Source organism: Manihot esculenta, chromosome 16 (assembly GCF_001659605.2).
Source record: "Manihot esculenta cultivar AM560-2 chromosome 16, M.esculenta_v8, whole genome shotgun sequence".
In the NCBI taxonomy this organism is placed as follows: Eukaryota; Viridiplantae; Streptophyta; class Magnoliopsida; order Malpighiales; family Euphorbiaceae; genus Manihot; species Manihot esculenta.
In genome coordinates, this window is record NC_035176.2 from 18,590,864 (window position 1) to 18,615,685 (window position 24,822).

The following is a 24,822-nucleotide window of genomic DNA, read 5'->3' on the forward strand; positions in this document are numbered from 1 at the left end:
TATATGTATATGTGTATATAACACCTGTACTTACCATTTGCCAGGGCGTAGACTGGGCACCTGGTCTTTACTATACCTGCCAGGCCGTAGAATGGGGTCCTAGACTTTCCTATACTTGCCAGGCCGTAGAATGGGGTCCTGGACTTCCTGTCTGGAACTATTGGATCATTCAGCATTCACCCACATTAACAAATAACTATGCAATGCAACATATTCGTGGATTCTAGTGCAAACAACCTACTGCATACTCATGATGCATGACTGATGCTAAACGCATTTCATGTCTCAATTAAATCGAGTATTAAGTTTAGTTCCACTCACCTCTGGCTATCTGGACTGACTCTGCAGGCTCTGTAAAACGTTGGAGCAGTACTCACTGCTGCTCTCTCTGGTTCCTCTGGTCTGTGCCTACACAGATGGATTTAAATGAGGGACCAAACTAGCTTATGACCAACTCTATTAAACTTCCCAAGAATCCCCTGACACTCACTCAAACATCCATGCAAAGTATGGAAAGGGAATCTAGACAGAACACTTTTGGCGGCAGGTTCGGCGGCCGAAAGTCCTCTCCAGAGCCGAAACTCATGCACCTTCGGCGGCCGAATCTCAACTTTCAGCAGCCGAACCCTTTCGGGGGCAAGTTTCGGGGGCTGAAAGGCACTCCAGAGACGAAAGTCTCTAACCTTCGGGGGCATCTTCAGCGGCCGAAACTCCCCTCCAGAGCCAAAAGTCCAAAGGCTCGGGGGCAAGCTTAGGCAACCGAAGCCACCTCCTCAGCATATTCGGCAGCCGAACCATTCTTCGGCGGCCGAAGCTGGGTTCATCAGCAAGGCAGAACCTTGCTCTGCCTTACGCCAAAATGCACCAATCTTCCTCCAACTCAAACACCTCAACTCCTCAATATGCATACACCCAAGTATATGCTCAAAGGGGTCAGAAACTACCTTAAAACCCCAACAACACAAAACATATAACACATATACAAGCTTTTCTCACAAAATCATCAAAAACACTCTCTTTTACCCTAATCATGCAACTCTCTCCCAAACCCTCATAAAACCTTCAGAAATCATAAAAACAAGTTCAGGATCTTCACTTACCTCTTGAAACCAAGAAGATGAACGATCCTAACGTGGAGTTTTGGAGCAACTCTCCTTCAAACTCTCCAAAATGCACAACTTTGTGTTTTTTAACTCAAAACCTTCAAAAGAACATAAAACTCAATCAAATCTTTGCAAGATGTAATGAAAACATGAAGAAACCTTCAGAAGGACAGGGTCTCACCTCAGAAAGTGAAAGAAAACGGCAATACTTATCCTTTCAACCGACTGAGGGCCTTTTATAGGTGGCTGGCCAGACCACCTTCGGCGGCCACACGTGAAACCGAAAGCCATGCATGTTCGGCGGCCGAACTTTCACCTTCGGTGGCCGAACCTGGCTTTTCTTCCTTGGTTCTTTTCTTTCAAAAACTCTATTTTAAAACATTAAAACATACTATATTACTTTAGAACAACATAAATCTTATCCTTCTAGAGAATTCCGACATCCTGAATTCCACCGGACGACAGGAATTCCGATGCCGGACTCTAGCCGGGTATTACACACATATTCTGAGCATATCTTCAATTGTCTGGATGGTCCTCTCTGACTGTCCGTCAGTCTGTGGATGGAAGGCCGTGCTAAAATCCAACCTGGTACCCATAGCATTCTGCAGACTCCGCCAAAACCTGGAGGTGAACTGGGATCCCCTATCTGACACTATTGAAACGGAAGCCCCATGCAACCTGACAACTTCTTCAACATACACCTGTGCCAATTTGTCCACAGAGTAGCCACTCCTGACAGGGATGAAGTGAGCAGATTTGGTCAGTTTGTCCACAATCACCCATATGGAGTCCAATCTGTTGGACGTTGCCGGTAACCCCACCATGAAATCCATAGCTATATTCTCCCATTTCCACTCTGGAATCGGCAGTGGGTTAAGCATTCCAGCCGGCTTCTGATGTTCCAGCTTCACCCTCTGACATACTTCCCAGGCGGACATGAACTGTGCCATTTCTCTCTTCATAGCTGGCCACCAATAAACTCTCTTCAGGTCTTCGTACAATTTGGTGGCTCCAGGGTGAACACTGTATCTAGCATTATGAGCTTCCCTCATAATGTCTCCCTTCAGACTCACGTCATCTGGTACACATAACCAGTTTCCATAGCAGAGAATCCCCTTGCTGTCAAATCTGAAATCATTCTTGCCTGACTGAATAGTCCTGGCAATTTTCACTAACTCTGGGTCCTCATGCTGTTTCTGAGCTACCTGCTCCAGAAACACGGGTGTTACTCTCATCTGAGCTATCAAAGCACCTGTACCAGACAACTCCAACTGCAGCCCTTCATCAATGAGCTTATAGAATTCCCTCACCACCGGTCTCCTCTTTGCTGTAACATGGGATAAATTGCCAAGTGATTTCCAGCTTAGGGCATCTGCCACAATATTTGCCTTACCCAGATGGTACTAAATTTTGCAATCATAGTCACTGAGCAGTTCTACCCATCTCCTCTGCCTCAGGTTCAACTCTCTCTGACTCAAGATGTACTGCAAGCTTTTATGATCAGTGAAGATCTCACATTTTACCGCATAAAGGTAATGCCTCCACATCTTGAGTGCAAAGATCACAGCTGCCATCTCTAGGTCATGTGTAGGATAATTCAACTCATGCTTCTTCAGCTGTCTAGAAGCATAAGCAATTACCCTTTCTTTTTGCATCAACACACAACCTAGTCCCACACGGGACGCATCACAAAACACTGTGAAGTCTTCATTACTAGTAGGCAGAGCTAACACTGGTGCTGACGTCAACCTTTTCTTCAGCTCTTCAAAACTCTCTTCACACTGATCAGACCACACAAACCTCTGGTTCTTCTTGGTCAATATGGTCATAGGAGCGGCAATTTTTGAGAAGTCCTGAACGAACCTCCTGTAGTAACCTGCCAAACCCAAAAAGCTTTTGATCTCTGTCACTGTAGTGGGTCTGGGCCAGTTAGCTACAGCTTCTACTTTCTTGGGGTCCACTTCAATTCCTTTTTCTAATACAACATGCCCCAAGAATGAGATGCTCCTCAACCAGAATTCACATTTAGAGAACTTGACATACAAGCCATGCTCCCTTAGAGTCTGCAAAACTATCCTCAGATGATGGGCATGCTCCTCTGCGTTTCTGGAATACACTAAGATATCATCAATGAAGACAATAACAAGGTGATCCAGATACTGGCTAAAAACTCTGTTCATGAGATCCATGAATGCTGCAGGGGCATTGGTCAGCCCAAACAGCATCACTAAGAACTCATAATGCCCATATCTGGTCCTGAACGTCGTCTTCGGCGCATCTTCTTCTCTTATCCTCAGCTGGTGATACCCGGATCGCAGATCTATCTTGGAGAAACAACCTGCTCCTGCTAGCTGGTCAAATAGATCGTCAATCCTGGATAGAGGGTACTTGTTCTTGGTAGTGACTTTGTTCAACTGCCTGTAGTCGATACAAAGTCTCAAGGATCCATCCTTCTTCTTTACAAATAGCATTGGAGCATCCCAAGGTGAGGTACTCGGTCGGATGAAACCCTTGTCTACCAACTCTTGCAACTGTTCCTTTAGCTCCTTCAACTCTGCTGGTGCCATCCTGTAGGGAGGGATAGAGATTGGTCTAGTTCCAGGCATCACTTCTATTTCAAACTTTATCTCCCTAGCAGGTGGTAGTCCTGGAAGTTCGTCTGGGAAGACATCTAGAAACTCTCTGACCACGGGCACTGAGGCGGGCTCCCTAACCTGACTATCAAGCTCTCTACGAGCCTGTAGGGCTGATATCAGACCTCTAGGTGTACCCCTCCTGTCTCCTCTGAAGACAACCTCTGACCCATTTGAACCTCTGAACCTGACTACCTTGTCTCTGCAGTCCAAGGTGGCACCATGAGCAGATAGCCAATCCATCCCTAGAATGACATCAAAATCCGTCAAGTCTAGAACCACAAGGTCGGCTGGAAGGCATCTACTCTCCACAAACACTGGACTATACCGGCAGACTGACTCTGCCACTGATGGATCACACTTGGGTCCACTGACCCAAAGGGGACACTCTAACCTAGAGACTATCAAACCCAACCTCTCTATGGCTCTCGGAGCAATAAAAGAATGAGATGCACCAGGGTCCATTAAAGCATACACATCTGAACAACTAATGATGAGATTACCTGACACCACGGTGTTGGATGTGTTCGCCTCCTGCTGTGTCATAGTGAAGATTCGAGCTGGAGCTAATGGACCTTCACCCCGGAAACCTGCTGAAGAAGAGGCTGCCCCTCTCCCTCTGCCTCTGCCACTGCCCTGTGTCATGGCTGGAGCTACTGGCTGAGCCACACCACCAGAAGCTGTCTGCTGGGATGGTGCCATGAAAGGTGCCCTAGGACACTCCCGTGCCATGTGTCCCTCCTGCCCACACCTGAAGCAGGCTGTAGACCCCAACCGACAGACCCCCTTGTGCGGCTTCCCACACCTCATGCATTCTGAACCATCTGAACCTGAGCTCGAGCCACCACCCAATCCCAAACCAGACTTTAACCTGTTCTAGAACTTATTCTTCTTGGCTTTGGCTTTACCCCACTTTTTACTGCCTGAAGCTGTTGCACTCAGAGAAGAGGGATCTAACTTTCCCCCGCCTGGGATCCTGGAACCCGAAGACTGTGCCACTAACTACTTAACTGATCCCTGAATAATAGCACTAGCCTCCATCTTCTGTGCTGCATCCACTATAGTATGGAAGTTCTCTCTCTCTGCGGCTAGAATTAGGGAGGAATACCTAGGGTGGAGCCTCATGGTATACCTCCTGGCCTTCTTCTGATCTGTGTCATATGTCTGACCCACATACTGCAGCAACTCCAGAAACTTATCGGTATACTCGTCGACACTCATCTCCTCTGTTTGCCTTAACTGCTCAAACTCCACAACTTTCAACTCTCTGGAACTGTCTGGAAACGCCCATCCTGCAAACTCATTTGCAAACTCCTCCCAGGATAGGCTCTCCAACCTCGGGTCCACATAGTTCTTGAACCATTCTCTTGCTTTCTTGCATTTCAGCGTGAACCCCACCATCTGAATGGCTCTACTATCATTTGCCCCCAACTTATCTGTAATCATCTTTACCATTTTGAGATACTCAAACGGATTATCACCTGTCTTGAACTTGGGAGCATCCAGCTTCAGGTAATCTGTCATCTTTACCTTGCTCCCCACAGATGAGCTAGCCTTGGGTGTTTGGATTTCAGGGGCTACTGGTTCTGCTGGTGGAGGAGGAGGTGCAACATTCCCTGGGTTAGGGTTTGCTGTATTTGGGTAGAAGGGTGAGGGTGGATACATGGGGTACTGGGGGTATGGTGGATAGGAAGGAGGATAAGGCATGTAGGAGGGATATGGGTTAAAGCTGGAGTAGTCCGATGTACCCCCCATCGGATACCCTGGGCCCTGAGGAAAGGGTTGATACTGGGGTGGATAACCAAACCCCGAGACCTGAGCGCTTCCTTGCGATTCTCCCATGCCCTCTTCTGACATACTCATGCCCAAACTACCATCTCTTCTCTATTCATCCTCCTCTGATCCCCTCACATTAGATGACATTCCACCCTGAACTGTTCCCCTCCTGCTTACATCAAAAGACCTTCTAGGGTCCCTTGACATTCCCTCTCTACTTGATCTACAAGACATTGCCCTTGGCAATGCAGGGGGACGGGCATCCATGCCCTCATTCTCTGGTGGGACTCCAGTCAATCGTGCAGATCGACGAGTGCCTTGCATCTTACTTCTGAAAAACAACATATACACTTAAACATTAGCATCATATGGTTCATGTGGAAACACATGAACCCACACCACATACATCACATATCATTAATGCACATGCATATTATCATGGCATTTCACATCATTATCAAGACAAGACTCCACATCCTATCCTAATGGACATGATTTTTCCTATTGTGCTTGCCCTTCTATGACCTCTATGAGCCCGACACACTCTAAGTCCGACCATATGAACCTAGGGCTCTGATACCAAATCTGCGACCTGGGAATCGGACCCCTATCGACGCTAGGATCCAGATCGACTTAAGGTCGCCGGGACCCGTAGCAAGCCTAACATACAATCTGTCATACCTGATAAATCCCATACATGATCATACATTTACATAAAAATTTTAAACTTTTCATACACTAAGCTTGACCTGTGCATGCACCCTAACAGTAAACATAAAACCCCACACTAGAGCCCTCATCAAATGCTCTAGTGGGTCAACATATCATACATCAAGCTTGGTTTAATATTTCTTAACATTAAAACATTTCATAACGATCATGTACAAAAGGGGATTAACATTTCATTAGGGCCAAGCACAATACTAAACCTCATTATATTATTGTACAATACCTTACATTACATCATTTTACATTCATGTCCACTACTAGACTATTACATATACATAGCTTTTACCCTTAGCGACTTCCCGGTCTATCCTGAACCTGCAAACCTGGGGGTTAGGGGAAAGGGGTGAGCTACTAAAGCCCAGTGAGTAGAACAGTAAAAACAGTTTAATAATTACATGCTTTCATAGAATGCATCACAACACAAGTAAATCACCTTAAGATGGCATTGTCACCAATAGCCCTCTACATATCCAATAAGTGTCCGGCCCTCGACGGAGCTCCTCAAGACTTCCTCTTAAACATAACATAATATAACATATCCAATAGTGCCAGGGGCGTAGAATGGGTCTCGACCTGGACTTTCTCTTACTCTGTGCCAGGGGCGTAAAATGGGCCTCAACCTGGATTTTCATACCATACCATATCATATCATATCGAGGACTAATGGATCATCCAATAACCATCCACATCAACAATAATTAATGCAATGCATTATATTCGTGAATTCTAATGCAACAACCTATAAACATGGCAATCGTGATGCATGAACATGCTTAACATTTTAGTTGCTTTGAAATCAAATAGAGTTGTGTTCTACTCACCTCTAGCTGACTCTGAAACAGCTAACTCTGCTGGCCTCCTCGGTTCCTCGGGTCCGATCCTACACAGGTGGACTCAAATGAGAGACCAAACAAACTCTAACTTAACTCTAAACATCTCCCCAGAAACCCCCCAAAACATCATAAAAAATTCATAGAAAACATGCAAAGGAAGGCTGTACAGGGCACTTTCGGCAGCAGGTTCGGCGGCCGAAAGTCCCTCCAGAGCCGAAAGTCACCCACTTTCGGGGGCAGGTTCGGCAGCCGAAACTCCCCTCCAGAGCCAAAAGTCCAAACTTTTGGGGTCGAGTTTAGGCGGGCAAACTGCCTCCACAAGCAGGTTCGGCGGCCGAACCTGGGCTCTTCCAAAAGACAGAACCCGGTTCTGCCTTGCCAATCCAACCACCCTCAACAACCCAACAAGCAACAAAACTATACTAAAACATGCATAAACACATTTCCAAGCATATAGGGGCATAAAACTAGCCTATACCCCAAAAAACATCACATTAAGCATGCATTTAACATAAAGGGTACATAAACCCTAGCATTGAACAACTAGTCTAAACATGCATCAAACACCCTTAAAACCCCTCAAAACTTACTTAAAACATAAAAGAAGGCGAGGATCTACACTAACCTCTTGAAGATTGAGAGGAGATGCGATCCCAAACTTGGAGATGTGGAGGAACGGGCTCCGGGGTCTCCAAGCTTCCAAAACTTTGATCTTTAGCTCAAAATCTTCAAAAACTAAGTAAAACTCAACAAAAACTCGAAGTGATTGAAGGAAAACAACAAATCGACCAAAGGATGGCGAAATCTCACCTATGCCCGAAAATAGAGAGAGAAAACTCGCCCATTTTCGGACAAGAGGCCCTTTATAGGTGGCTGGTCAGACCACCTTCGGGGGCCAAAGGTGCCTCCTAAAGAGGCCAATGTTCAGCGGCTGAACCTGGCATTTTCCCCCTTAGTCTTTTCTTTCAAAACTCAATTTCTTTTTTCGTAAAAACCATAAAAACATAAAAAACATTTCATAAAAACATAATTTTACCCTTCTAGAGGGTTCCGACATCCGAGATTCCGCCAGAAAGCAGGAATTTCGATGCTGGAGTCTAGCCGGGTATTACAAAAGTAATGAGGAAAGTGTTGCCAATGAATATTATTTAATTTCCTTTATTTTAAAAATTTATAATGTTTATAAAATGTGCCTAACATGACTTTAAGTGTTTAAACTATTTGTCAAAATCTTTGAAACAAAAAATGAAGTGTTTTTTTTTTATAAATTTTTTTATTAGTGTTTTGGAACAGCAGCAAACTACTTAGTTTGCTAACTCCTTTCCTACTGTGAAAACTATCTCTGCTCTAGTTTGCAGAAAAAGACAAAATAATACAAAATGAAGTGTTTTTTTTATAAATTTTTTTATTAGTATTTCGGAACAGCAGCAAACTACTTAGTTTGCTAACTCCTTTCCTACTGTGAAAACTATCTCTGCTCTGGTTTGCAGAAAAAGACAAAATAACTGTTATTTTCATTAAAATTATATTTTTAAGTGTCCAAAAGTGTGCTAAATAGTTTGAAATATTTTTGGACTATAAATGCTTCATTCTAAAACCACTTTACACTTAATGAAAGTCTTGAGATGCACCAAAATCTTTGAAATCATATTTATTGTCTTACTTTCATTTCAAGTGCTCTAAGTTCATTTATTGCGCTCCATTGGCAAACCTACTCTCTCATCCTTTTAGCTTTGATTTGTATTGAGTGAGTTGAGTGAAAAATCAACGTTATTACTACTTGTGTGGGATGTTCAAGTACCTAATGAACCTTGAAGTAATAGAGTAAGCACCTAGTGAAGTCTTATGGATACTGGTTTCTTGTCCATTGAAAAGAGAAGATAATGAAAATGAAGACTCAGGAGTTACTTTGAGAGGCACTCTAGCCTCGATTGTCTCAATTTTTTTTCTCCAGTGATTTTATGGATGATCATTTTGTTTTCCAGACTTATAAGTTGGTTTGATACTCAAGATTTTAGCTTTTGAGTAATGATAATAATGATGACCAATAGTGAAGCCAAAATTTAGTTTGATACATCAAGAAAAGAAGAAATAAAGAGATTCCATATTGTTAAGAGTTCAATTTCATTATTTTAGTAATTCTTTTGATTTTATTCATTTCAAAAAAAATTTGATCACAGAGTTTTCCAGTTGAAATTTAGAATAATCAAATAAAATTTACGTGGATAAATTTTTGCTAATTGAATTAATTTATCTATTTTAAAATTATTTTTAATTAAATATTTAATTTATTACCCATATAAATACTTTTTGATTTATCTATGTAATAAAATTTTTTTAAACTAAAGTTCTAACTTATAACCTATTAAACTCATATATTTCTAAATTTATTATTTTTCTAAATCTAAATAGTTTTAAAAACCATTAAATAATCTCACATTACTCATAAAACTCTTTTTCTCTAAAAGTTTTAAATTTATGTCCATAAATTTAAATTGTTTAGCACATAATTCCAACATGAATAAGGGTAAATAAAAATAACTATAACTTCTTAAAAAGTGATTGTACAAAAATAAATAAAATGATAAGTGAATAAATTAATTACCTCATAAATATTTTAATTTTTTTTAAAAAAATAATATACTTAAAAGTTTAAAAATTTTAAAATTAAAAGTAAATTTTTTGGATTAGAAAAAAAGTAAGGATGATTGCAATTTTATTTACAAGAGAATATAATTTATTATCAAGTTCCAGAGGTTTTAGAAAATTTACTAGTCGTTTTGATATCAAAATTACTTAAGTAAAATATTTCTATATTTTATAAAATTAAATTGTTTAGTAATTTATATAAAAAAATCATTAGTCTAATTTTAGTTATGGTTAAAAATACTAAATGATATGAATATTTAAACTTATAAGTACTAAATAATATATAGCTAAAATTATATGGACTAAATAATATAAAAATTCATCGTTAATGAATTTTTTGACAAAATAATTAAAGAATTTAATTTTATAAAAATATAAAGATGTTTTAATTGTATAATTTTTAAATAGGGACAAATTAATAATTTTTTTTTAAAAAAAATAGGAACTTAATAATAATTTTCTTCGTATTTGTTTAGAGTTAAGAAAAAAAGATTATCAAATAGTACTAGATAATTGAAGAAATTTCATGGGGCCATGGGCCCTTGCCATTATGTGGCTCCGCCCGTGGTTAAGGCTATTCATTAGTAAGTTTGGAGAAAATTTACCTTCAAATGAACCAATTTGATTTAGTATTGATAGATGTAAATTTGTGGTGCAAACTGATCAATCGTTATAAATAAAAAAAACATCCTACAACTCAGTCAAGCCAAAAAAACAAAACCCATCTAAGAAAAGAATAAACACATCATGAACGAGCATGGCAACTTGTTTCAGTAGATATAACTAATGTTGGAAATATATGCCCTAGAGGCATATACTATTATAATATTAATCTGATATAATCTTATATCTCTAAATATAAATAGTAGATAATTTAATAAATTAAATATTATTTAAATAATTAAATATGATCTATTTCCCATTAGTTTTTAGGATGCCACATTGGGAATAATTCATTCAGAGTTGACTGTTCTGTCTCTATTGTTTAGTATAAAGATACTGATGATAGTAGAATAGTGAGTCTTATACCATAAAATATATGATATCTAGGCAGATATATGAATGTTTATAGTGATGAGTGGGCGAAACAAGTGACATTAGATAAAGAATACATGGAGTTTACTCTTGTCCATATTTATTCATCTATATTATAATAGTGCATATAGTCTTTAGATTAAAGATGATACTTATCTTATGTGTGGGTGGTTTTAGTTTAATATTGCTTATATACTTGTATTATGTATGGGTATATAGCAAGTGACTTAAATTAGTTGTATATAAAAGTAAGGAATCAATCGAGATGGGATTCATTATCCTAGGTAAATGGATGGAAATCTATGACCGTATTAATTGTTCTTGATAATAAATACTTGGCTAAGGTAGCTTGAATTAGTTAGAAAAGGAGTTTCTAATCTAAGTCTTGTTAATTAAAAATTAAAATTAAGTGAAATCACATGATTCAAATTCTTAAGGGTTGACATTTACTGTGACTCTAATTTGGATCGAGATTCTATAATAAAAAGATTCTAGCGCATGATAATTTATGATTATGCCTTAGATTGAATGAAATAATACATTTATTATTAATTGGATAACCATGACGCATCATGCTTGACACTGACCATAGTTTATGGGAACCGAGAATATATGACATATCATTCTTGGTATGTAGAAAGGTTATTTTCATTCTCATTGCTAGTTGACTATGAACCTAGAAAGTCACACGCATAAGATCAATCTTGATAAAATTAATTAATTAAATAAATAATTAAATGTATTTAATTAATTATATTAATTAATGAATTTAGTTAGTAATGTAAGTTGTAGTACCTGGCATGACTTGAACTTAGATAATAAATTTTATCCATGTAGGATATATAAAGAAAAAGATAAATTTATTTAAATTCATTAAAGTTAGATTGGACATGGACTTAGAAGAAGGTAAAAACATTTTATTAGGCTATATTTGATATGGATTTGATTTAATGTGATATGTGCCTTTAAATATATTTTGATGAAATTAAGATATTAAATTTTTTTTTCTCTTAATGAGTTTTAAACTAAATGTTGGTTTAGTCAAAATTCAATTAATGTAATTAATTGATAAGAGAATAATTAATTAAATTAATATAATTAATTAAATTAATTTAAATTTAACAATAGACATGTGTATAACACATGTAAAGAATTCACAGTCTAAAATAATATTACACATGATTTAGAGGTTATTTAGGGAGAGTTTAAGGGTTAGGAATTTAAATCCCTAATCACTACCGTCCACCCCAACTCTATATAAAGGAGAGAATTGAGACGAAAGAATATAAGTGTATTTTAAGTCACCATAAAATCGATAGCTTCTTTCTCTTCCTTGTTATTCTTCATTTGTACAAAAAATACTTTTATTTTCATTATTGTGAGTTAATTGTTAATTTTATAACTCATTTCACTTAGTCTATAAGAAAAACTTCAGTATTCTATTTTTGATATTTAAGAAAAATTTAAAAATGAAAGATTTGAGTTGTAGATGATGGATCTTACTGAGACAGTTCACATGAATAATTCAGATGGTCTATATTTAGAGGTCTAAATTCCACCACGCGAACATTAGATTTGCACTATAAGAGTTAGAATCCTAATTTTTTTAAAAAAATAGTGAATATCTAATTTCCTTTCTATTGACTAATAAGTTAATTTCTTAAATACAATTATTTTGTGATAATTTATTTGTGTTTATATTTAAATTAATTATATAAAATTAGAGTATTAAGTATGAAATTATATTAATTAATTTTTTTTAAATTCTATCATTTGTCCAAATTTACTTTTTGCCTTCGTTATGGGTATCGGTTAAAGTCTTGGGATCCTTTCAATTAATTCATGGACAACCTTAAATAGACTATGAGAAAAATTGGATTTTAAAGTCAAATAATGACTTGTTGCGGCTTTCTTATTTTTATCAGTATAATGATTGCATTAAGAGAAAATGAATTTGAGACACAAGAATTTTAGGTTAGTCATATGCCTTTGATAATGATAATAATGGTAACTGTAATACCCGGGTAAGCTCCGGCATCTGAATTCCAACCTTCCGGCGGAATTTTCATTAGAATCCGGAATTTCGAGATCGGAATCCCTTAAAAGGGTGAAAATAAAGGTTTTCATAAAATGTTTTAATGTTTTTATAGTTTTAATCAAAGAAAGAAAATTGAGTATTGAAAGAAAACACCATGGAGGAAAAGTCCAGGTTCGGCCGCCGAACCTCATATTTGGCCGTCGAACATGGTGGAGTTGCGGAAGCTCTTTTGGCCCCCGAAGGTGATCTGGCTAGCTACCTATAAAATGCCCCTTGTCCGAAAATGGACGAGTTTTCTCTCTCCATTTTCGGGCATAGGTGAGATTTCGCCCTTTCATGGTTGATTTTATGTTTTCCTTCAAATCCTTCAAGTTTTTGATAAGATTTTTCCTTATTTTGAAGATTTTTGAGTTAAGATCAAGGTTTAGAAGTTTGGAGACCTCCGGAGACCTATTCTCCTAATCTCCAAGTTTGGATCGCATCTCCTCTCGATCTTCAAGAGGTAAGTGTAGATCCATACCTTTTTATATGTTTTAAGTAAGTTTTAAGAGGTTTTAAGGGTGTTTAATGCATGTTTAAGAGTAGATCTAAATGTTAGAGTTTATGTTAGTGATAGAGCATATTTTAGTCCATTTTATCATTATGTTCTTGATGTTTATTTACATCTTTTCTACCTAATTTTGTGGTTTTAATCATGTTTTGCAGACATTAGATGTAAATAGACATTCTGGAGAAAATGCTTGTAACGACCCGGAAACCGGACCGCTATCGGTGCTAGGATTCGGGTCGACTTAAGGTCGTTGGAACCCGTAGCAAGCCTACTGTGCACTCTGTGTACCTGTTAAATCCCATACATGATCATATATTTCCATAAAATTTTGAACTTTTTCATTTACCAAGCTTAACCTGTGCATGCACTATCTCTTTAAACATAAACCCCATACTAGAGCCCTCATCAAATGCTCTAGATAGGTCATCATTACATATATCAAACTTGGTTCTCATTATAAAATTTAAAATACTGATCATGTACAAAGGGATTAAACATACTCTAGGGCCAAGCACAATACTATCACTCTGTACATTACATAACTTTACATCATCTCTATACATTATATCATGTCCACTACTCTCTACTGTTACACGTAGACTTTACCCTTGCTGATCCTTTATCTTCTCTGTGGCCCTAAAAACATGGGGGTTAGGGAGAGGGGTGAGCTACTAGAGCCCAGTGAGCAGAACAATAAAAACATTTAATAAAACATGCTATCATGAAATGCGTCACATCACAAGTAAACCATATCAAGGATAGACTGATCCAAGAATCCCTCTGCTCTATGCCCGGCCCTCAAAGGAGCTCCTCAGGACTTCTGTTACATACAAATAAACTCTGTGCCCGGCCCTCGGTGGGGCTCCTCAGGACTTCTGTACATGACAATAATATCCAGAGGGCTAATGGATCGTCCTGTTGTCCATCCACATCCACAATAAATAATGCAATGCGTCATCTTCGTGAGCACTAATGCAATACATCCTAATATTATCATGGCATTTATGATGCATGAATCATGCTAAAACTTTCATTTATTTAAAAACACAGTTCAGTTCCACTCACCTCTAGCAACTGCTGAACAGTCTCTGTATCTCTAACTCAGTGGGCCTCCTTGGTTCCTCGGGTCCGCACCTACAAAGGTGGACTCAAATGAGGTACCGAACATACTCTAACATAGCTATGAACATCTCCCCAAAACCCCCCTAAAACATCATAAACATGCATGGAAAAACGGGCAAAGGAAGGCTGGACAAGGGTCTTTCGGCGGCCGAACCCCTCTCCAGATCTGAAACTCATGCACTTTCGGCGGCACCTTCGGCGGCCGAAAGTCCCTTCCAGATCCGAAAGTCCAAACTTTCGGAGGCAAGGTTCGGGGGCTGAAAGACCTTCCAAAGCCGAAAGTCACCCACCTTCGACGGCCAAAACTCCCTCTAGAGCCGAAAGTTCAAACCTTCGGGGGCGAGTTTAGGCGGCCAAAATAGCCTCCATAAGGGGTTCGGCGGCCGAACCTGAGTTCTCCAAGAAGGCAGAACTCGGGTCAAACATGCATATTCAGCCTCCAAAACCTTACCACACATTCTCAATATGCAACCAAGCTCTCATAACCCTGCATATACCCTTATCCATGCATATAGGGGCCTAAAAACTAGTTTAAACCCCACAAACAACATCAAAGCATTACATATAGCATATGGTCAACATATACTCCAACTTCTAGATCCACTCTAAACATGCCATAAAACTCTCTTACACCCTTTAAAACATGTTTAAAACATAAGGGGAGGTAAGGATCCATGCTTACCTCTTGAAGATCGAGAGGATCGATGGTCCTAACTCGGAGATGTAGAGGAAAACGATCCAAAATCTCCAAGTCTTTCAACTTTGCCTTCTTTTGCTCAAAACTTCAAAAACCAAGTTAAAAACTCATTAAAGCTTGCATGATTTGGAAGAACAAGATGAAAACAACCAAAGGAGGACAAAAACCTACCTTTGCACGAAAAGAGAGTGAAAACACACTCCATTTCCAGTCAAAGGGGCTTTTATAGGTGGCCGGCATACCTTCTTCGGCGGCCTAAGCAGCTTCCACACTTCTACCACCTTCGGCAGTCGAAGTGGGGATTCGGTGGCAGCAAAACCATGCAACTTTCGGCGGCCGAACCTGGCAATTGCCTCCTTGGTCTTTTCCTTTTCAAAACTCAATTTTCTTAATCAAAACCATAACATCATGTAAAAACATTTTGAAAAACCTATGAGTTACTCTCCTGGAAGACTCCGAAATCCGCGAATCCCGGATTCCAACGGAGATTCTGCCGGAAAATAGAAATTTCGATGCCGGGGTCTAGCCGGGTATTACAATGCTCTTAAAACTGCCAAAAAGTGCCAAAAAAGGAAAGTTTTCAAATAAGGAAAGTTTTCAGAAAAGGAAAGTTTTCAAATAAGAAAAGTGCAAAAGCAAAAGCAAATAAGGAAAGTTTAGTCAGAGGATTATTTGAAATTCAAATCGCAGATCTTTCTTTCCTTGTTCAAAGATGTGCACACACTGCAATAGTCATATCTTCCTATTTAGGCAGCAAGATTTCATGAAGACGCACTTGCCTCTTCTGCGTTCAGCATTCAAAATTCAAATGAAGGCTCCACCTAAAAAAGAAAGACAGGACATATATCTTTCCTCTTCTGCACATTAATGACTGTGCTCCACCTCCTCTTCTGCAATCCATGCGTACGCCACCTGCCTTCTGGAGGCCAAGGCGTGCATCCTTCCTCTTCTGAAAGCCTTGAAACGTGCCTCTTTCCTTCTAAAGCTCCAGCTACGTCTCCTTCCTCTTCTGAAAGCATTAATGCACGATTCATTCCTCTTCTGAACACAAGCTGCACGCCTCCTTCCATCTGGCGAGCTTGCAACGCGATTCTTTCCTCTTTTGCAACAACTTGGGCAGCAAGTTGCACATGGGCAGCATCTTGGACAGCCTCTTCACTAATTAGGAACCAAGGACAGCACCTAAACTCTATAAAAAGGTACACAAAGCCAGCCGCCCAACCTCTTTAGACTCTCTCCACGTTTTTGCAACATCATCTGCGCAAGACTCTCATCCGGCTTCTTCTTCTTCTACCTTTCTTTTATTTTTGGTTTTGATTCAGCCATGAGTGGCTGAAACCTTTTTATCTAGTTGAAGATTGGTTGAAACTAAGGTTGTTTAATGGATTGTGAGATCTGAACACACATTGTTTGTCTTTTGGTTATTCAATATTCATACAATTCATGCTTGAATTCTATTATTGCTTTGTTGTTTTGATCAAATTGGCCACTTGATTCTTGATTGCAAGGTAATTAATTGTTAGTTTGGAAATTTTTAGTCCGTAATTGCTGGAATTATTCAAACATAAGAATACTTGGTGTAACAACTAAGAAATTGTATGATCTAGCAATATCTCATGTGTTTGAGTAGTTAGGATTGGATCTCTCTCTTTCTTCATGCAATTAACAATTGTTTGATGCCTAAGGCCCAAGGACATTCCTTGGCAATTTGTTAATTAGTAATTAATTAGAGAACGTTCCCTAATTGGTTTAATTATAAGGAGAGACATTGATACGGATCCAATAGGGCAAATTTCTAACAATGGTGTGGAGCAAACTTATGTCATTCAAATGGATCTAAAAGGAGTTCAAAATCATATTCATATGATCCATATATATTTGGGGCGTGCTTCAACTCATATGGGACAGATTTGGTGCAACACTTGCAATCATAGGCTTAGGGAGCCTAATCAAACCTATGGGCTAAAACTACACAAAGGGAAGCCTAAAGTGAAGATCAAGTAAGGCTTTTGTGAAGATTCAGCTTTGTTATGATGGACTTGCTATGTTTTATTATTTGAACACTTATTTTATTTTAGCTTTCTTTGGGCTTGTATTCTGGCCATATTTTATCTTTTAAGTTTTAGAGTGTTGGGCCATGTTTTGGGCTTATGTTTTAATACTTATGTTTTATTTTAGTGTGTGATTGGGCTTGGGCCTTATGTGTTTAAGTCAGGCCCAAGAAGAGTGTCTTAGGGTTTTATTTGTTTTTCTCCTTACTATATAAGGATAAGAAACAATTGTAAGAGGCAGCTTTTAATCAAACTTTTCAGAATTTCTTTCATGCCTTTGGCGTGTATTGCTTTGAGTGAGAGTGAGGATTTGCTTTCATCAATTGCACCAGGAATCTTGGCTAACTTATCAACTATTCGTTGTGGCGTTTGTCGGATTCTCATCTAAATCCTTCGATCATTGGTGTTTCAGCTTCTCTAAGTTTGGGGTGCCATAGGAGGTGGGTTTATCAGATCTTTGGATTCCGTATCTACTTGTGCGTGTGAGTTTGAGGCTTGTGCCATAGGGTTCCGCGTCAGTTGGTATCAGAGCACGGTGATAGATAAATTCCTATTTATCTATATTTATTTATTTCGTAAGTTTTTTTTTATTTTTTCTCTATTTTTTTTTATTTCAGTTTATCTTATAATTTCTCTCAACAAAAAAGGAAAAAAAAAATAGAGAATTTATTTTTTATTTCAGTGTGAGATTTTTTCTTTAAAAAAAAAGTGAGAGATAAGAAAAAAAAAGAAGAGTAAAGAAAAAAAAATTATTTCAATTGTTTGATTTCAAAAAGAAAAAAAAAGAAAAAAAGAGGAGAGATGTCAAAATTTAGTGTTTTATTCGTGAAATATCATACTGAATTCAAGGAGAATCCCATGTCGATCGATTCTTTTCTTATCATTATGGTTGAAGATTCGAGGACGAATCTTTTTGAAGAAGCAGAGAATGATACGGATAAGGAAATAATACGATACTTCAAAGATTTAAAAAGGGAAACTCCAAATCATGACAAATCAAGTTACCATCGCTTAATTCAAGGCTTACGAGATGAGAACTATATTTGGGAAGCATGAGAGAATAAGGAAACAAATCAGACTCTCTTCAACACATGTGGACGCACAACACAATTTCAGATCGCGTAATGCATGTATGGCCAAATTGCATTTAGGCCAGTTTTATTATTTTGGTATTTTAGTATTTTGTGGGATTTGTTTTAAATTAATTTGGCCTATATTAGAAGCCAAATTCGTGCAGCCCATTTAGGAAGGAGATTTCTCCAAGATAATTTAGAAAAATGATCTTTAATGTAATCCAGATTTGACTATTTGACTAGATACCCTTCCTATATTGTAATTACACCTTCCTACAATAGAATTAGGGTTTGAAGGCTATAAAAACACCCTTAAGGTGGCAGCCACGAGAAAGCAGTGAATAAAAATGATTTTATGAACAATATTTGGTTCGTCTCCATTATTTGGTAACTTATCAAGGTTTAACCTTGTGGCGTTCTGATATGGATTTCCTCCATGCTTAGTTAACTTATTAAGAATTTCTTGTGGCGTTCTCGAAGCTGGAATCGCTTGATTATCTATGTTTCTAATCACATGGTTGGTTAGGGGTGTGGTAGAGCAACCTTCGCTTGATTATCCATGTTTCTAATCACATTCGTTGGTTAGGGGTGTGGTAGAGCAACCTTCTGGAAGATATCTTTGTCTTGTTCTCTATCAAGTTGTGTGACGGGGTTTTTGATCACAAGTTGGTCCTGGGTTCCGCATCAGTTGGTATCAGAGCCAAAGTGAGGTAAATTCTTATTTATCTTAGGATCTAGGGTTTTTGAGTTTTCATTTTCTTCCTTGTTGTTTTCGGTGAAAGCTTGTGTGTCCATGGCTGCACCTTCTTGATTATTAATCATAAAAAAAAAAAAAATTCGAAATCCAAAAAAAAAAAATCGCCTTTGCCTTATTTACATTGATCTGGCCGAAATTGTGATATGCTTCCTTTTTCATCTATATTGCCTTACCTATCTCAATTAATTGCAGTAATTTATGGGAATAAATTTGAATTTTGAATTTGGTCGAATCCAGATTAGGAGATAAAAGAAATTCTGCCTATTTCCTAAAGTGCACATTTAAGGCAATTGCATCTAAATTGATTTGATGTCAAATCCTTCTTTTAACACCAGAATTTTCGTCCATGTTTCTGATCTGAGAGAAATTTACATTTTTCTTTTCTGATTCTATTTGTGGGGTTTTGATACTTTCCTTTTTGGGTAGATTTAAGTAGATCCATATTTAATTTGCGTTGAAGTGAATTAAATGCAATATTTTTTGTCCAGGTTCGTTTTTATTTGATTTCTAAGTTTCTTTTTGGGTTTAAGCTTGCTTTTGCTTCCTTTAAATTGCTGGAGTATTGTTTGCTTGTGTCTATACTCTAGGTGATATTTTTCAAGTAGCACAAAACCTAGTTCATGTGTTACTTTCCAAATTGTCAGTGTCTTCTTTCTAGTTTTTGCGCGCTTCCTTCTTTCTTTAGGATTTCTTCTTTGTTTCATTAAACGCACCTTGTGGTTAGTTGGTTGACCTTAGTTTCTGATGTGCAATTGAAGAATGAGCAAAAAAAATGGTAAGAGTGCAAACACTTGAGTACTTTCTTTTTTTAACGCAATATTTGCTAGTCCTTTTTGTTCTTTGTTGATTTAAGGTAGGATGAGTAAAGACAAGAATGTGGTGGATCGTACTGATAGAAGTGAATCGAATATGGGTAACGATTATAAGCTCTTTAAGAAATCAGTCAGTGGTGAGTTACAAAGGCTCAATAAGACTCTCGAGAGGTTAACTGAAACTATGGAGAGTTTGAATGTCTCACAAGCTTCCACTTCTACAAGAATAGCTCAAAAAACTCCTAATTGCAATAATGACTGTGATGATTCGGATGTGTTGGTTAATAATGCGTTGCTTGCTGCACATTGTGAGATGCTTGTTGCTAGGCATGCTCTGAATATGCAGGTTAAGAAAGAAAGCCTAGAACAACGGGAAAACATATTTCACACTAGGTGTTTGGTTAATGGTAAAGTGTGTACTCTCATTATTGATGGAGGTAGTTGCACAAATGTGGCAAGTGTGTATATGGTGGAGAAATTGGGCTTGGCTTCTATTGAACACCCTAAGCCATACAGGTTGCAATGGTTGAATGATTGTGGTGAGGTTAGGGTTACACGCCAGGTGGTTATACCATTTTCTATTGGTAGGTACAAGGATGAGATCTTGTGTGATGTGGTACCTATGCAGGCAAGCCATATGTTGTTGGGTAGGCCGTGGCAACATGATAGAAAGGTGCAACATGATGGGTTCAATAACAAGTACTCCTTCACTCATGAAGGACAGAAGCTTATACTCGCTCCTTTATCACCTCAAGAGGTATATGTTGATCAAATAAAGATGCTGGAGAGGGAGAGGGAGGCTTCGGCCTTGGCCACAAAGGGGAGTGAGAGCTTGAATTCTGCGGAAAAGATGAGAGAAAAGAGTGAGTTTGAGGGTAAAGAGGCTGGAAAAGAATCAAGACTAGTTCAAGGAGGGAAGGTGGAGAAAGAAAAGGAGAAAGAAGAGGCTAAAGTTCCAATCTCAACTTCCATAGAGATTGAAATTGAAGAGGAAGTTGTAATACATGAATCTTATATTGTTGTTGTTGAGAATTCCATCAATGAACTTATAGAAGAGGTTGTGAATGATGAGGGACATGGGAAGCACGTGATTGATGAGGTGGAGGAGGCGAATGATACTGTTTTGGAAGTTGTAGAGGAGAATGGGTCACATCCACTGGATCTTTCTGTGACTAATATTTTTATGCCTAGTTCATTTCTTCTTGATGTGCAGGTTGTTGATGAAAACATTCATGACAAAAGTTTTATCCTATTTCCACCTATTCAAAAGGAGGTCTTTGAAGATACATGGGTTCCTAAAGCTTCTCTTTTTGACATAAATATCAGCAAGATTCGAGGACGAATCTTTTCTAAAGAAGGAGAGAATGATACGGATCCAATAGGGCAAATTTCTAACAATGGTGTGGAGCAAACTTATGTCATTCAAATGGATCTAAAAGGAGTTCAAAATCATATTCATATGATCCATATATATTTGGGGCGTGCTTCAACTCATATGGGACAGATTTGGTGCAACACTTGCAATCATAGGCTTAGGGAGCCTAATCAAACCTATGGGCTAAAACTACACAAAGGGAAGCCTAAAGTGAAGATCAAGTAAGGCTTTTGTGAAGATTCAGCTTTGTTATGATGGACTTGCTATGTTTTATTATTTGAACACTTATTTTATTTTAGCTTTCTTTGGGCTTGTATTCTGGCCATATTTTATCTTTTAAGTTTTAGAGTGTTGGGCCATGTTTTGGGCTTATGTTTTAATACTTATGTTTTATTTTAGTGTGTGATTGGGCTTGGGCCTTATGTGTTTAAGTCAGGCCCAAGAAGAGTGTCTTAGGGTTTTATTTGTTTTTCTCCTTACTATATAAGGATAAGAAACAATTGTAAGAGGCAGCTTTTAATCAAACTTTTCAGAATTTCTTTCATGCCTTTGGCGTGTATTGCTTTGAGTGAGAGTGAGGATTTACTTTCATCAATTGCACCAGGAATCTTGGCTAACTTATCAACTATTCGTTGTGGCGTTTGTCGGATTCTCATCTAAATCCTTCGATCATTGGTGTTTCAGCTTCTCTAAGTTTGGGGTGCCATAGGAGGTGGGTTTATCAGATCTTTGGATTCCGTATCTACTTGTGCGTGTGAGTTTGAGGCTTGTGCCATAGGGTTCCGCATCAGACATGGTGGTGAGAAGCGTTTTCCATCTCCATAACTAATCTATTGAATCAACCTAAGAAACATAAGTTTCAATGATCAATCCAAACAACCAAAGTGGATCCATCTCTTCAACTAGACCTTTCTCATATTGATTTCATCTCATTTTTAATTAATCGCTTATTTAATTGCTTTCAGTAGTTGCTTAGACAAATCAAATCTCAAACCTCTCCCTTTGTACTTTACATGCACTTTTATTTTATTTGCTTTCAGTTTATTCATTCTCAGTGCGTTCTCTTGGTTCTGATAAGGAAGGTTGGTAAGTTTACAATTCTCTGTGGATTCGATCCTTTACCACTATCTGCAGTAGTAATATTGTTGATAACCGGAAAGGTTATTTTTGACCGGCTTTGACAACCGCGAGTCAAAAATTGGCGTCGTTGCCGGGGAATTGTTCTAACTTGTTTATTTTTCTTTCATGACCAGATCTTAATGTAGGGACACTCTACCTTACGATCCAGAAATTGAACGCACCATCAGGAGATTAGGAAAGCAAGCCACTGCGCCTGAACACCCAACTGAAGCCGCACCTGCGCCTGAAGGAGCTTCTTGCGCAAGACCTTCATCTGAAACACTCCAACCGCACCATCAAGCCGCACCAATGGCTGAACCTAATGCACAACCTGCTGTCCATGACCAAATAATGCAACAAAATCCAGCAATGAGGCCACAGATGCCAAGAGAAAGAACAATGAGAGAATTGGCAACACTTGTAGGTGGACAAGCACCTCTTTGCATCACCTATCCACCTCTGACAGTTCCCTTTGAACTGAAAATAGGTTTGATCCATCTTCTTCCTAAATTTATAGGATTAGAAAATGAAAATCCACACAAGCACTTGAAAGAGTTCCACATTGTTTATTCATCTATGAGACCTCAAGGTATTTCTGAAGATCATGTTAAGTTGAGAGCTTTTCCTTTTTCATTAGAAGACTATACTAAGGATTGGTTATTTTATTTGCCACCTGGATCTATCACCTCTTGGGATGATATGGTTGAAATTTTTTTGAACAAATATTTCCCAACTTCTAAAGCAATTGGCATAATAAGAGAAATCACTAGCATAAGACAGAAACCAACTGAGGATTTATATGATTATTGGGAAAGGTTTGAAAGATTATGTACAGGCTGCCCTCAACATGATATGTCAGACAGATCACTCATAGAGTTCTTCTATGGAGGATTGCTATCTTCAGAAAGGAAGCTCATCAATGTAGCTTGAGGAGGATCCATTGCAGACAAGACACCTAGAGAGATGCGAGAGTTGATATCTACACTTGCAGCCTCATCTAGGCAATATGGAGAAGAAAAATAACTACAGATCCCACATGCGAGAGTTGATATCTACACTTTCGGTTTCACGTGTGGCCGCCGAAGGTGGTCTTGCCAGCCACCTATAAATGGCCCTCAGTCGGTTGAAGCGGTAAGAGCACCGTTTCTTTCACTTGCTGAGGTGAAACTCTGTCCTTTGTGAGTATTTCGTCATGTTTTCATGAAATCATGCAAAGATTTGATTAGTTTTTGTGATCTTTTGAAGGTTTTAAGCTAAAACTCAAAGTTGTGAAGTTTGGAGAGTTTGAAGGAGAGTTGCTCCAAAACTCCACGTGAGGATCATTCATCTACTTGTTTTTATAAGGTAAGTGAAGATCCTGAACTTGTTTTTATGTTTTCTGAAGGTTTTATGGGGTTTATGGAGAGAGGTGCATGAATAGGGTTTTTTGTGAGGTTTTGATGATTTTGTGAGTAAAGCTTGTTTATGCATTGTTTTTGTTGTATGTTTGGGGTTTTAAGGTAGTTTCTGACCCCTTTGAGCATATACATGAGTGTATGCAAGTGGAAGTATTGAGGTGTTTGAGGTGGAGTGAGTTTTGTGCATTGGGCGAGAGGCAGGGCAAGTTTCTGCCCTGCTGATGAACTCAGGTTCGGCAGCCGAAGGTACATTCGGCCGCCGAACCCCTGAGGAAGTGAGAGGAGGTGGCTTCGACTGCCCAAGCTTGCCCCCGAGCTTTTGGACTTTCGGCTCTGGAGGGAAGTTCGGCCGCCGAAGTTGCCGCCGAAGGTTAGAGACTTTCATCTCTAGAGTGCCTTTTAGCCTCCGAAACTTGCCCCCGAAAGGGTTCGGCAGCCAAAAGTGGACATTCGGCCGCCGAAGGTGCATGACTTTCGTCTCTGGAGAGGACTTTCGGCCGCCGAACCTGCCGCCGAAAGTGTTCTGTCCAGCTTTTCTTTTGCATGCTTTGCATGAGTTTTAGAGTGAGTTTGAAGGGATTTGTGGGGAGTTACATAGAGTTGTTCATAAACTTGTTTGGTCCCTCATTTGCATTTCTCTGTACCTATACAGACCAGAGGAACCAGAGAGAGCAGCAGTGAGTTCTGCTCTAGAGTTTTCAGAGCCTGCAGAGTCAGTCCAGTTAGCCAGAGGTGAGTGGAACTAAACTTAACGCTTTTACTTGCACAATGGAATGTTTTAGCATCTCTCATGCATCATGAGTATGCAATAGGTTGATTGCATTAGTATCCACGAATATGTTGCATTGCATAGTTATTTGGTGATGTGAGTGAATGCTGAATGATCCAATAGTCTCAGACAGGAAGTCCAGGAGCCTTTGACTACGCCCTGGCAGGTATAGTAAAGACCAGGAGCCTTTGACTACGCCCTGTCAGTTATAGTAAAGACCAGGAGCCTTTGACTACGCCCTGGCAATGGTAAGTACAGAGGTGTTATATACACATATACATATATGACAGGAAGACCGGGT